General features: G+C 41.5%; 1 long non-coding RNA gene across 1 annotated transcript in view; it reads left to right on the top strand.

Annotated features, from left to right (window-relative positions):
- Positions 1-14765, top strand: part of LOC140618454 (uncharacterized) — a 39693-nt gene that overhangs the window by 13064 nt on the left and 11864 nt on the right. Inside the window, exons 2-4 of the long non-coding RNA XR_012018583.1 lie at positions 1297-1378; positions 3687-3749; positions 7624-7765. This is a non-coding gene — a long non-coding RNA (uncharacterized lncRNA). The remainder of the gene's footprint in view (positions 1-1296; positions 1379-3686; positions 3750-7623; positions 7766-14765) is intronic.

The following is a 14765-nucleotide window of genomic DNA, read 5'->3' as shown; positions in this document are numbered from 1 at the left end:
GGATCCTGAATGATGCTTCTAAGAATAAGTCAGATAATGTCACTATTCTGCTCAAAATCCTCTTATGAATTCTTGTCTCACCTTCTATGAAAAGCAGAGTCCATATAATGATCTAAAGAATCTGTAAAATATGTCCCCCTTCCTTGCTACCTCTCTGAAGTTACTTGTTCTATCTTGTTACTCTCTCCCTACCTCATTCCGTTCCAATCACATTGGCCATCTTGTTGTAACTCAAATACTTCAGGTATGCCTCCACCTCAGGGCCTTTGCACCTGCTCTTTCTTCTACCTGGAATGTCCTCCCTCCAGATATCTCCCTCTTGATCTGCCACCAATTATTGATCTCTTCCAGCTGTTACTTTTTCAGTGAGCTTCTCACAGACTGCCTTCACTCTTATATCCCCATCCACTATCTTTGCTTTCTTTTTCATGACACTCCATACCATCTGACATATCATGTTTTTTACTTGCTAATGTATTATCTCCCTCCATGACATGAATGCAAGTGCCATGAGGTCAAGGGTCCATCTCTGTTTTGTTTACAAGGAACATCCAAAGCACCTAGAGGAATGGCAATGCCTGGAATAGGATAGTATTCGGGGGATAAATGTTGAATGAATGAATGAATGAATGAATGAACCCTCAAAGACAGGGTTCCAGACTTTAAGAAATAAGGCAGTAGAGCCTGGAGAGGCTCTGGAGAGCCACTGCATAGTTTAAATAAGGTCATAATATCATTACTTTTGTATCTAAAATGATCTTTCCAGCAGAATCAGGAAGGGAGATCTGGAGTTCCAAGCCACGCACAGTAAGGGAAGCCACAGGAAGGACTAATTCATAGCCCAGGCAAGAACCACAGAGGGCAAGAGCTCTGTGCCTGGAAGAGATGTTTTTTGGACTTAAAACAAGGCAGAGAAATTCCATGTTGGATGCCTAGTTTATCTGCACAAAGCTATTGGGTTGCCTGAGAGTTCTTTCTCTTCTGGGCCCCAAACTTCATCACTACAAAGCTACATGGTCAATGCTTTCCTTTCCAGGATGGTGAGAGGGGGTGTCAGAATGTTTTCCTTGGCTGTCATAGTCCCAAATCAGGACCAATAGGATCAAATCCAACCAGAGCCCAGATCTAGCCCAACTCCAGAACAGACCGGACATTTGGTATGTGAACAGACAGCCCAGATACCAACCCCCAGTTTCCATTACTAAAATAATAAAAGTTCGAGGGAAATGAGATTGGAAAACCAAAGTAAGTAGAAGACTCAAGACATCCTCCTATTTGTTTTTCTTCTGTTTCTAGGCCCTGAGCCAGGAGGGCCCTCTTCCCAGTGGTTGCCTGGTTACAGCCTGAGAGGTTCGCCAGGGTAACATCTGGAATAAAGGTGGGTGGGCAAGGAGCCAGGGCCTGCTCAACTTGAGAGGGATCTGAGAAAGAAAGGAAAATACAATTTTTTTTGTCTAATTACTACTGCCCAACCTTGAGGACAAAGGAAGGAAATATTTGAGATAAACAGAAAATATGTTAAAAGGTTTTCTTTTAAAGGGTTATTACAACTCATTAACATAGCAAAGGAATAGGAGGCATGAGGGAACTCTGGAAATTACAGCCATTTTAATTAATTGTTTTTTCTAGTGGGCATTTCTCTCTCGTGACACTGGGCAACTCTGGATTTTGTGTCAATTAGTATTATTTTTGAGTGCAGCCTGGTTTAGAATAGAAGAAACTACATGAAAATCTCTAATAATTATAATGGTAATAAAAATATTCATCAGTTGCTTACCATGTTCCATTCTATATGCATTATCTCATTTAATCCTTGTCACCTTTTAAATAAGACCAAGCCTCAGAAATGGTAGGAAGTTTCCTAATGAACAGCTCTTCACAATAATCGTAATTGTTCCTATTATTATAATTTAAAACCAGTCTCATTTTAACTATAATAGGACACCCGAAAGTAGATGTAGGATATGCCTCAAAAAACAAAAGCAAAAACCAAACCAAACCAAATATTTTTATCAGTTCAGAAATGATCACATGATTAAAATCTGGAAGCAAATGGTAAAATAAAGACTAGAGAGCCACCTTAAAATATAAACTCATAAGGGCAGGGCATGTACTTGTTCTGTTTATGGCTGTACTTCCAGTATACACCATAGGAAACTAGCACCTAGTACTAGCTTAATAAATTTTGGTTAATGTGCCAGAGAACTACTAGTCTCTGATAAGAAATAATCAATAAATAAATCCCTCTCCCCCCAAGATGATTCGTACTTATTGGTGATATTTGACCCAAGGAGAATTCTTGTTGGAAAATATTCTACACAGGATTCCTACTCAAGTAAACACCACCTTCCAAATTAAGATCCTGTTGGGTCATGGGCTCAGGAGCCTTATCTTCTATCAATCAGATGAGTGTAATGCATGGTTACATGGAGTAATGTTGAGTTCATACAATTCAAAGTACATGCTTGTTGTTTGACCCCTACAGAGTCCCGAGCCCTCTTGCACTAGGCACTATGGATTCAGCAGCAGATTAATCACTGTCACTGCCATCAAGAAACACAAGGCTTAGCTGGAGAGATGGGCACAGAAGTGAAGAAAAGGACCACTGGATTAAGTGCTACACCAAAGACATTGTATATACATGAAAGGAGGAGGTAGCTTTGTAGTTAGGAAGACACTGGAGAGAAGAAATGGTTGAATTAAGTCTTGCAGTTGTGATTGTCATGCACCCAATTGGGGAAAGAGTATTCCAGGAAGTGGGACCAGCTTGCACTGTGAACATGTGCACAGTGTAGGAGGAGTGCTAGCTGGCATGATGTTGGGAGATGAGGCAGGATCACTCATTCAAGGGCTCCTACAACCTGTTTACAAGTTTAAATTCTGTTTTCTAAGTAACAGAAAACCAAAAATGGAAGGAAACTTTCAAAGACAGAGGTTATATTATCAGGAGTTAGTGATGGGTTGGCTGCAGATGGTAAGAAGGGAATACGAGGCATTTTGTCACACACAAAGAGGTGGCAAAGTTTGAAGAGAACATAATACGATCAGGTTTGAGGTGCATTCATTGTTGTGTGTCTTCTAAGCAGCCAAACAAGCAATAGAGACCATGGTTCAGGGTTCGGGATAGCGATGGCAACTGGAGAGAATGTCTGGGAATTCATTCTAGTGGAAAGGGAGATGATGTGCATACTCAGGGCTGGTTAAGGGTGGTGATGTGTAGAGCTACGATTCTTTCTATCTTATAGGTCATGAATCTTTTGAGAATCTCATATAATGACTCAATATCAAGAAAACCTCAAAAAGCTATATGTATACACATCAAGTTCACATTCAATTTCAAGATATTCCAAGACTCTAGAGAACCACAGAGCCTCAGTTAGGAAATTCTGGCATATGGGGAAGATGAAGAGGGGTCATGTTGCAGTCCTGGCTGTAAAAAGTGTGGGTAGTGAAAAGATCAGAGAAATTCAAATAGAAGAGTTTACAAGTGTTCCACCCCACCCTCACCTTGAGCACATGCTTTGCGAAAGCCAAGTGACATTTGCTTCTGAGTTTAAATATTTAGATTTAGCAGAGTAGACTTTTGGCCTCTTGTCAACTCTTTAAAATATTTGACAAAGCCTCCCTTCCCACCTTATTACCCGTATTTCTTTTTCCACTCACTGACCTTACTGATGTGCCTTTAGGGGAGCTCCATGGACCCACAAGGAAGAGGCTGACTGGAAGTTCACTTCAGATTCTTCGTAACTGTGAGTTACTAACTGGAGAAACGTCTATCCTGGTGGTAAAAGGCACTTGGGGTTTCCTCCAGAGCTTCGCAGAATGGAAAGAGTTACTTAAAAAGCAAATCAAAACATGATAATGATAGAAAACAGCTTCTGGACTTCTAAGTGTTCTTGTCCTTCCCACTGCTGGCCTTGAAATCTCGGCAGCCAGGTTTGTGACTGTTGTGGATCATTTGCCAATAAATAAACCAGTCACGGTACAACGAAGCCTAAATCTTTCTTGAATTTCTCTGAAATACTCCTGAGTCCTTTTGCCTCCATGGCGGGTCACGGCCTGAAGTCCCTCCCTCGGGACCATCTGGTCTTGTTTCAGCAATGCAGCTGCCTTGTTCACTGGTCCCCTCACTCTAGGATTACCCTCTGCTCTGACCTTTGTTCCCTACTTCCCCCTTCCATCCTCACCCCTGTCTATCACCCAGACTGCCTTTCAAATTGTCTTACCAAAATAAAATCATTGACTCACACCTTCCCTTGCTTAGACTGGCATTCAAAGCCCTTCTAATCTGGCCACACCCACCTCACTAACCTCCTGTCCCCTGGCTTCCTACTTCCCCATGCCCTGCGTGTCAGCCACACCACACCACCTCAGTCCCCAAGACATGCCTTCCTCTTTACCACCTTAGTGCACACTACCATCTTGTTCTAGAGTATCTGGTGAATGCCAATCTAGTCTTCAAGTTTCACCTTAAGTACTGTACCCTCTGGGGTAGCTCCTGTCAACCCCTTTCCCAGTCTCAGCAAAGACCAGTTTTCTTTCCCTGAGCTCCCGTGAAGTTCAGAGCATTTGGCTGTAACAGCACATGATGGAGCACATGTATCACGCTGTTGGAGTGGGCGTGTTTATAGGCTTGTCTTCCCACACTAAACTTTGAGCTCCCTGATACCAGTTGTACATTTTTCAAGCCATGCCAGCTGCAGAGATGGATACATCCAGTGGATACATCTGGATACATCCAGAAAGTTTCCCCAACTTTCTCCTCATCCAGGGAGAAATTCTTTTTTATGAAGAGTTTTCTAAAACCTTGGCCCAAGGAAGCATGGGGATATTTAACCTCTTTAGAAACCCTTTTCTAAGACAGGAAGTGAAATATGAATATGCAAGTGATTCTTCCTAGGGCATGTGATATTTATTTATTTATTTATTTATTTATTTATTTATTTATTTTATTATTTTTTTTTTTATTAAAGTGGGAAAAGCTTGTAGCAATTGCTCTGTATTACCACATGCCCTTAGGTGCAATGTTCTCTGTCATACTTGCCACAAATTCAGTCTGTTTTCACCTCACATTGATTCATATGATTTCATCTTCTCTCCTTTCCCTTCCCTCCCCTTCGCTCCCTTCCTCTGACTCCCTGCCGACTCACAGAACAAGTGTTAGCTGACTGCTTCCTCACCATTCTGTCTTGGGGGCTACAGAGCGGTGCTTCTAAACATTCACATGCCCGTGAATCACCAGTGATCCTGTTAAACTGCAGAATCGGATTCCTTAGATCTAGGGCTGAGCCTGAGAGCCTGCAGTTCCAACAAACTCCTAGGAAATTTGGACCACACTTTAAGTAACAAGAATATAAAGGATAGGAGATGAATCAGAGACTGTGCTCTCAGCAACAAGATGACGCTCTAAGTACCAGTACCTCCTTGGCCTCCCTGACAGGGTGGTCCCCTTCATGTCCACCAGGGCCACTTCTTCACAAAGTGATGCAAGTTCTTTCTTTTTTCAATTGAGGTATAATTAATAGATTGGTAATTGCCAGAGGTGGGAGTGGGGCGAGCCCAAAGGGGTTGGGTGGCCCAGAGGTACAAACTTCAGTTCTAAGATAAATAAGTCCTGGAGATGTCATGTACAGCATGGTGACTGTAGTTAATAATTCTGTATTGTCCGTTTGAAAGTTGCTAAGAGAATGGATCTTAAAAGCTCTCTTTAAAAGTCCTCTTCACCACTGAAGGACAAAAATATGTGAGAGGATAATGTGGAGCTGGGATAAGAGAAGAGGAGACTCACAAACTGAACCAACTATTAAAGTTCAGATTCCTCCAAAACATAGTGAAGGGAATCTTACTTGTGTGCTCAAGGATGGCAAAGGAAGAGACTGAAAATCGTCTCAGGAATGAACCCAGAGGCCAAGGGGCAGGAGGTTCCTTCTTGTAGTCCTCAGATTGCTACCACAAGACGCTGGAGAATTTCTACAGTGCAGAGACTGTTAGGTAGGAAACCAATAAAGTCTTACTGGTGCACCACGTGCCTTCTCTGGGAGCGGAGAGGGCTCTGCAAGCTTCTGTGCAAAAACCTCACAATGTTCAAACAGCATGAAGCTAGGGAACCAAGAAGCTCAGGGAATGGCAAAGTTTTCTTACAGCCACCTAGCCTCCTCTCTGTGCTTTAGAAACTGAGAATCCTTGCATTCCCACCTACCGCATGTCAAGTTGATGATCATTCTAGTCCCCTGCCCGAGAGGCTCTTTTTCTTTTTTTTTCTTAAATGTATCACCCAGATTATTAGTTATCTGTCCCTTTCAGATTCATTGGATCATCCATTCATTTGTTCCTGCACTCATTCTCACATTGCATCTCTTGCAAATACTTAGTGTACATCTATCATGTACCAGATACCATATATATGTTTCACAAAAGGCAGTGAAAATAAAACATAAAATAAGACAGGAGTTACAATGCAGCTCCTTCCATTTTTCCGTTGAGGCTGATTATTTTATAGCATCCTTTGGCATTGTTAGCTAAAAACCATCCCAATTTCAACGCTATCCAGAACATGTGCCTCTGTCTTATCCCCAAGGATATCAGGAAATCACATTTCAAGGCCCTGATTAACTTCAGGCACAAGATTTCTTTTCTTTCTCCTTGAATTACTAACCTGAAGACCTTATTTTTAAAAGAATGAATGGTGGTTTAACCTAATTCCTGATTTATTTTAGCAAGTGAGTCCTGGCTCCCAGTGAGCATAACATTCCTGTCTAAACGCACACAAATGATCTCTTTAGCCATCCATTCTTCAATGGTGCCTCAGAGCCAGTAAAATGACTGCTGCAAAATTTGATAATCCCTCTTTATACACCTTTACAGAATGGGACTGTCTTTGTCTGTCTACATTTCTTCCTTTTATCCACTGTTCCTCGAAAATCACTCCGATAAAATTAGCCTATTTTCCTCACCATTGGTAGACATTATTCAAAAACTTGAGCTTGTCAGAGAGCATCCCCTGTGCAACCATGTTGGAAATTTGCAACACTTCTTCCTTTTATTTATCACAATATTATACAATTATCTAGTGTAACCCTTAAAAATGGCATTTAAAAAGTGCCCATTGAAGAATTCATACCCTGAATATATTAATGATGGTTGCCTCTGAAGAGCAGGCTTTAGAGGGTAAGAGAGATACTCTGCTTTTTTATTTTATACGTGTTAGATCACTTGATGTGTATCTGTGTGTGTTGGACATCTGATCTTTACACAAAAACAATTTTTTAAAAAATACATTTTCTATCAAGTATGATAGACATGAATCAGTGATTATAGAGCCTGACGATAGGTATCCCTACCTGTCATTTTATTGCCCAGGCCACACTGCACTGCCAAGGCAATGACAGAGCTGGGAAAAGCCTCCAACAAGCATTGGCAGGGACATCCCCACCCTGTTGCCTGGCCCCCCTCCTCTTGCCTGCCCCCCTCCTCACTGGCAGCCTATTCTCCCTCCTGACCTTGTCTGCCTGACCTGCCACGATGTCTTCACGCCTTTTCATCTGGGGTATCAGCACTTGACTGTGTCTCGGTCTCCCTGGCTTACTGGTTTGTTCTAGTCTGAATTTATCTCCTTCTTTCTAGCACAGCACATAAAAACTGACTCATGGTGACAAACCACTAGCTTGAATTTGGGCTTCTTCCAACAAAATACTTTAAGATGAAGCCAAGTGGATCTGGAATGAATTGTCCTTGCAGTTTCAGAAGCTGTCATGGAGAGGCTCAGGTAGGTGTCTAAGTACAGCCACCCTTCCCTTCCCAAGTCAGTATTTACCCTTAGTAACTAGTTTTTATTGTCTATAGTTTCCCCACCCCCAGTTTCTAACATTTTTTCCTCTACCACAAGTGCCTTTAAAATTATACTTAAGCACAAGGAAGGAGTTTCCCCATACCATTTGCTATGTCTCCTTGAGGGTAGTAGTGTCAGTAAACCAAGCCTAAACCTCATCAGACACTCTGCTTTGATTAAACAACAACAACAACAACAAACCTCAGAAGATAACCTGGTGTCCCCTGTCAAGGACTGGAAACCATCAAGTGAGAACACACAACGGCAAAAGAAGCCATCTTGTGTTCTGAGCTTACCTGCCCAGGTCTAAATTCAACTCAGCTTCGAGCTGAGCCTGAAACTAAAGCTATAGGCTGATTCCAGCTGCTACCTCTTGGGCAATCTCATGACATCATTGGTCCATCATCCACCTTGTACTTTTAATCTCTTCCTCTGTACTGACTACTTACAGTAGGGCTACAAACAATTCCATTGGTTTTCATCTTTTTTTAAAGATTTTATGTATTTATTCATGGGAGACACAGAAAGAGAAGCAGAGAAATAGGCAGAGGGAGAAGCAGGCTTCCTGTAGGGACCCTGATGTGGAATTCCATCCTAGGATCCCAGGATCATGACCTGACCCAAAGGCAGACTCTCAACCACTGAGCCACCCAGGTGCCCCTGGCTTTCATCTTAAAAATAGAATAAAATAAGCAAAAAAAATCCCCTCAAAAGACCATTTAAATAAGAATCTCTGGGAAGGAGCCCAGGCATCAGTATTTTTAAAATGCTTTCCAGGGGATTCTAATGTGCATCCCCAGTGGAGAACTGATACCCATGAGCAAAACTCTTGAAAAGGCAATTTAATTTTCCATTTTCTTCACTCCTATACACTTCCTGATTTATTGCATTCTGGTTTTGACCAACACAGCCCTACATGAAGACACCAACCCTTAACCCAGTGGCCATTTTTCTGATCTGTCTTCTCAGGTACAATTTGACACACTTTGCCTCCCCTTGCTTCATTGAAAGCCTCTCCTCTGGGATAATTTCCTGCTTTTCTTCTAAACTTGGACTGCTTCTCTTCATTTTCCACCATGGGCTCCTGTTTTTCCAGTTTGGAGGTGGAATGAGGACGGGAAGCAGCCTACATAGCAAGATTCTCCCCTGGGCTTTTGTACGGCTAACATTCTCATATGGATAATACTGTTCAGAAAACATTCAGAAACAAAAAAATATTAAGAAAACTGAGCTAATTCCAAAAAATGCAGGCAAACACCAGGAAACAGGGTAGAGAAGATGCCAACCAGATGTTGCTCAGTGCCAGCTGTAAGAGTTTGGGATCAGACCCCAAACTTGGTTCAGACGAAACACAAAAGCCAGATTCCTCCAGAACAAAGCTCCTGGGGACCTAGGGCCAAGCTTTTATTTAGTCAGAGAGACTGCAGGGTTAGTGGGCAGAGCACGGTGACATTAGTTTCAGGCTCATCTACTGTAAACTCCAGAACTCACTCTTCCTTGGTCTTGGAGTCATATTCAGGGAGGGCAAACCCACATCACACCACTTTGACTCCTGGGAGAAGTGCCAAGAATTAAGACCAAAAGGCGAGTTGGGGAAAGGATCTGAGAGCTGGGCAGCTGCAGCCACAGCCCCTCCCGGTCCCCAGAATCTGAGCTGTTATGGTTCTGTTTTAAAATAAACTACGATTCAGATGAACAGAAAGTTTGTGTTTCACATTAACATTGTGGCTTTTTCTCAGCTGGGTGTTTTTATTTTCTCTGTCACTTTGCATTACAGGACTAACACAGCTTTCCAAAAGAACAGCTCCATCAGATAAGTAAACAGCACAGTGTGGAGTGTGGATTGCAGCATTGGAGGCTCCTTGACTCAGGGAAGCCTTGGTCACATGAAGGTCAATGGCTGTGGGCCTATAGCTTTAGTTTCAGGCTCAGCTCGAAACTGGGCTGGCAAAGAGGCCAGACCTCATCTTCAGGCAATGCTGTCTTGCATTTTCTCATGGTCCAGCAAAGATGCAGCTGGAAAAATTGCTCACTGCACTTGCCCCAGCCTTTCCCAGCACAGCTGTGAATGCTGACTACTGCCCCCAGACGCCTTAGCCCTCCTCAGGAATAGGCAATGACGACCCAGTTCAGAAAGATGTCAGCGTGTCCCTGCCCATCAGGAAAGCCAGTTCAGAAATAGTTACATTCTCTATATGACAGTCAGCACAGATGGGGTAAGAAAGAACACAGCACATACCCACGTGCCATGTATGGATCTTTTCATCCCAAGCTCCTATATATTGCCTAAGGGCTGGTGGTCTCCTATACTTATTCTTGATTCTTACTCTTGATGCCGTGGGTAATGTAGCCTAAGAAAGAATCATAGCCTCCAACCCAGACTCTCCCTCCACAACACCTGTTTGACCAACCCTACCACATCCACACCCTGACTTGAGCGAACTTGACTTCAATAGAATGAAGAAAACTCTGCCAAGACCCAAATCCCTCTCTGCCATTATTGCCCACCATTGTAATAAGACTTCTTGCATATCAACCTTACCCCAGATGGAAACTGACTTGGCTTTACTCTTGGTCTCAGTGATTTAAATGACTTTCCTCAGGGTGCCTGGCTGGCTCAGTCACCATGTTCAGTAGAGCATGCAACTCTTGATCTTGGGGTTCTAAGTTTGAGCTCTATATTGTAGGCAGAGATTACTTAAAAATATATTTCTTTAAAAGTGACTTTCTTCTTCCTGAAGCAAACAGTCCCTCCCACGGCCTAACTCCTGCTGTTTCCACCTCACTCCCTCCTTCTTGTTGGGAAATCAGCATGCCCTCTTCTAGGACCAACCAACATTGAAGTAGGAGTTGCTATGGAAACTTAATTTTAGCACACCAATGTCACTTTGGCAAACATGGGTTCTCTCCTAGAATCTTCTAGACTGATCACATGTCATAAAACTGCAAAATTGTTCCTGGGACACAAATTCACATATATTAATAATTCAAAAGGTAAATCCAAAGCCATTTTCAAAATATAGGCTCTCATGACAGTAAGTAACAGAGAGCACAAGGAGAAATGCTGTTATTTCTCCTCATTCCCAGTAATTCATTTCCAAATGGGTAGACCTAGCAAACTGGCTATGGGAACATGAATCTGATTCAAAGACATGTTTTCTGCTTTGATTTCTTAATCTATTGATAACAAAACACTCAAAATGCCTATCAATCCTTCAGCTCATGGGATGGGCATATCTGGCTAATCATTTACTTGTGATGTTTTATAATTGGGAATTTGAATTTAGACAGAGTAATAAAGTAAACTCCTGAATTCCCATCATCCAGCTTCAACAATGATAAACTTATGACCAACCTAGATTTATCTATATTACTACCATTGGCCTCTCTCCCAGATTGTTTTAAAGTATATCCAAGATATCTATCACTGCACCAATATATATTTTCATATTCATCTATGTAAAATAGAACATTTTTATTTATTTTACATTTTTAAAGACTTTATTTATTTATTTGAGACAGAGAGAGGAAGCATAAGCAGGAAGGGTCAGAGGGAGAGAGAAAACCAGACTCTCTGCTGAGTAGGGAGCCTGATGTGGGGCTCAATCCCAGGACCCTGAGATCATGACCTGAGCTAAAGGTGGATGCTTAACTGATTGAGCCATGCAGGCACCCCTAGAACTTCATTTTTAAGCATAATTACCGAAAAATTTAACAGTAATTTATTAATTTTATCAGACCCTCAATCAGCATTCAGATTTCCCTTGATCTCTTTATAGTTTATTTCTCTTTTTTTTTGGCAAAAATCAAGGTTGAAATAAGATACATACATTGCAACTCTTGGCATATCACTTAATTCTCTTAAATAAGCATTTGTCTTGGTACCCCCTCTTTCTTTATTTCTCTCTCTCTCTCCCCTTTTTCTTTCTCCCTCTCTTTTCCTTGCAATCTGTCAGTTGAAGAATAAGGATCATTGGCTGGATTTTGTTGTAATACACCACTGTGGTGTTATTTAGCATGTTCCTCTTTCTCCTATATGTTCTTAATGGTTAATCATTCCACCATGAACTATAATTCCTGAATCTACTTGTATGACTAAGGATCCAATAGGGCTTCCTGATCTCCATTCTAAATCTCAAGCTTCTATCTTCTAAATGATGGAAACCTCAGGTTGTGTGGTGCACTGGAAAGAATACAGGATTTTAATCTCTTATCCACCTACTTGATGATCCTGGGCAAATAAGACTCAGTTTCTTTGGTTATAAATGAGGATACTAATATTGTCTTGAAAAGTTTATTTGAGGACACTTGGATGGCTCAGTGGTTGAGCATCTGCCTTTGGCTCAGTCATGATCCAGAGTCCTGGGATCAAGTCCTGCATCAAGCTCCCCACAGGAAGCCTTCTTCTCCCTCTGCCTATGTCTTTGCATCTTTCTCTGTGTCTCTCAAGAATAAAATCTTTAAAAAAAGTTTATTTGAGAATTACAGGTAATTATTATAAACATGGAGTGTGCTGAGGGATACATGATATGGATAATCATGTACCCAAAAGACAATGTTACACAATGGATGTAGCACCAACTTTGGAGCCAGACAACCTTGAATAAAGCCATCTGTAGAGTGGGTACAAAATACACATTTTTCTCTTAAGGATCAAAGAGATAATGTATATAACACATATTGTCCAGTGGTTAGAGAGTATGACAGTTGCAGATAATGACAATGGTGTCAGTTTATCAAGGAAGTCTAGAAGACAGGGAAGATTGAGTTCAATATATTTATTTTCAAAATTCTCTTTGATACATGCTTCCTTCCCATAATTCTCATTTTATCTTAAAAGCCAAAGCCAAAAGCCACGAATGTGGGTAAATAAAAAATGCAATGAGAATATAGTAGAGGGAACAAATAATTTTTTCCTGCAAACACCAAGGAATACTCCCTAGGAGTCATGACAATTGTACTGGAACCTAAGGATGACTAGGAATTTTCCAGATGAGTGAGAAAAAAGGGCATATCAAGAGGAACAGCACTGGCAAAGCACAGCACAGAGAAGCTGGTTTGGGTTTACCTTATTAGCAGTGGGGAGTGATGATGTGGTTTAAGTGGGGCAATCTTGTATATAATAATCTTTGTCATGGTGAGATGAAGGGAGCCAGAGGGAGAGCTCAGGTGACATTGTGAGGAAGGGAAGAGGACATACCAGGTAAGAGATGGTAAGAGACTAATGCAATATCAAACCACATCTGTCTGCCATAATTTTTATTAAAGGATTAGATACAATGTCTCTGAAGATTGCATTAAGAAAATAATGTTTTGGTGCTCATGGGTGGCTCAGTAAGTTAAGCTGCTGGCTCTTGGTTTCAGCTCAGGTCATGATCTCAAGGTCCTGGAATTGCCCCAAAATTGACTCCATGGCTCTGCGGGGAGTCTGCTTGTTGATTCTCTCTCTCCCTCTGCCTCTGCCCCTCCTCAAATAAATAAATAAATAAATAAATAAATAAATAAATAAATAGATAAATAAATAGATAAATAAATAGATAAATAATTAAATCTTTTTTTAAAAAAAGGAGGTAACATCTTGCCTGTAGTGATCATGGAGTTGGTATATTTGAAACTGAACTAATAAATAAACAGTTAAATGTAGAATTCATGTTTAACAATAAAATGTAGGTAATGACTTTAAAAAGGATCACAGAATTATGAGGGTTATCCCCAGACTTCTCAGGAAAGGCCCAGATATTACAACCTCCTTCAAATACCATCATTGTTTCAGACTCCCAGAGAGTGAAAGGCAGTGTGGGGGGACACACACACACATACACACAAACATCACACATGCACACATGTACGTGCTCGTCAAGATTCAATTGTATTTAGGCTTGTGTTTCCCAAAATATGTTCCGTTGAGCTTTATTCTACAAATGCTTCATGGAAAGAAGAAAAGAAAAAGGGAGGAAGGAAAGAAGGCTGGCTTTCTAAACTAGCTTGGGAAATTCTGGCTGAAACAAAATTGTAAAGGTTTCTTTACTGCAGGACTTTTCAAAGCCTTTGTTAGTGCACTGCAGATCTCCAACACAAGCTCAGAGTAAGGTTTTAACAGAGACCCCCCTTTCTTTCCACCAGAAGCATCTTATATGAGTATTCTATTTGCAATTATACTGGGGGACTGTTAACATCAGTGGTGGTTAACTGCTTATTAGAGATATCTCAGGACCTGATTCTGATGGCAAAGAGACTAAGCTGGCAGAGACATTTCTGCTGCAATTATTGCTGAGCGAATACAGACCTTTCTGGAATGGAAGTCCTTTACATCAGTCAGTTTTTGTCTATTTATTCCAGATGAGTGTGCATAGTTATGAATGAGCTAGACAGACGTTTCCAACACACACACACACACACACACACACACACGAGAGAAAGCTGTTTTACAGCTTGAGCCAACTCATCTTTTCAAGCCCATAGGGAGAAAGCTCAAAGTGGACAAGAGTTGAAAAGAGATGCTCACAGATGGAGGGGAGAAAGTTATTTGGGTGTTGAAACATCTCCGAGATCTCATTTCCAATGTCAGTGCTCTCGAGACTCAAATTGAATTCCACGATATGCAAGAGAATGAGCTACTCTGTCAAGGAACGGAGCATGCTTAATTGCCCCCCAAAACACATACACACATACACACACCCTTATGTGTGCAGTCTGCATGTGGACATAAGATGTGCTAAAGGTTTTTGTTGTCAGCCTCTATCTGCCACAGCTCTGCCCTATTCATCAGGCACAACCGTACCAGCCCTATATTTAGCTAGGGACTGAGCTGACTCTATGTCAGGTCTCCAGTGACCACCTTCAAGGTGTAGACATGATCTATCTACTTTCTGCAGCCCAACCCGCTGAGCTGCACTGTCCATGTGACGTCCTCCAATCTGTGCTCCTTGAGTCTTGG

Source organism: Canis lupus, chromosome 26 (assembly GCF_048164855.1).
Source record: "Canis lupus baileyi chromosome 26, mCanLup2.hap1, whole genome shotgun sequence".
NCBI classification, from domain to species: Eukaryota; Metazoa; Chordata; class Mammalia; order Carnivora; family Canidae; genus Canis; species Canis lupus.
Note: the sequence above shows the minus strand (reverse complement) of the source record. Positions and strands in the feature narration are given on the sequence as shown.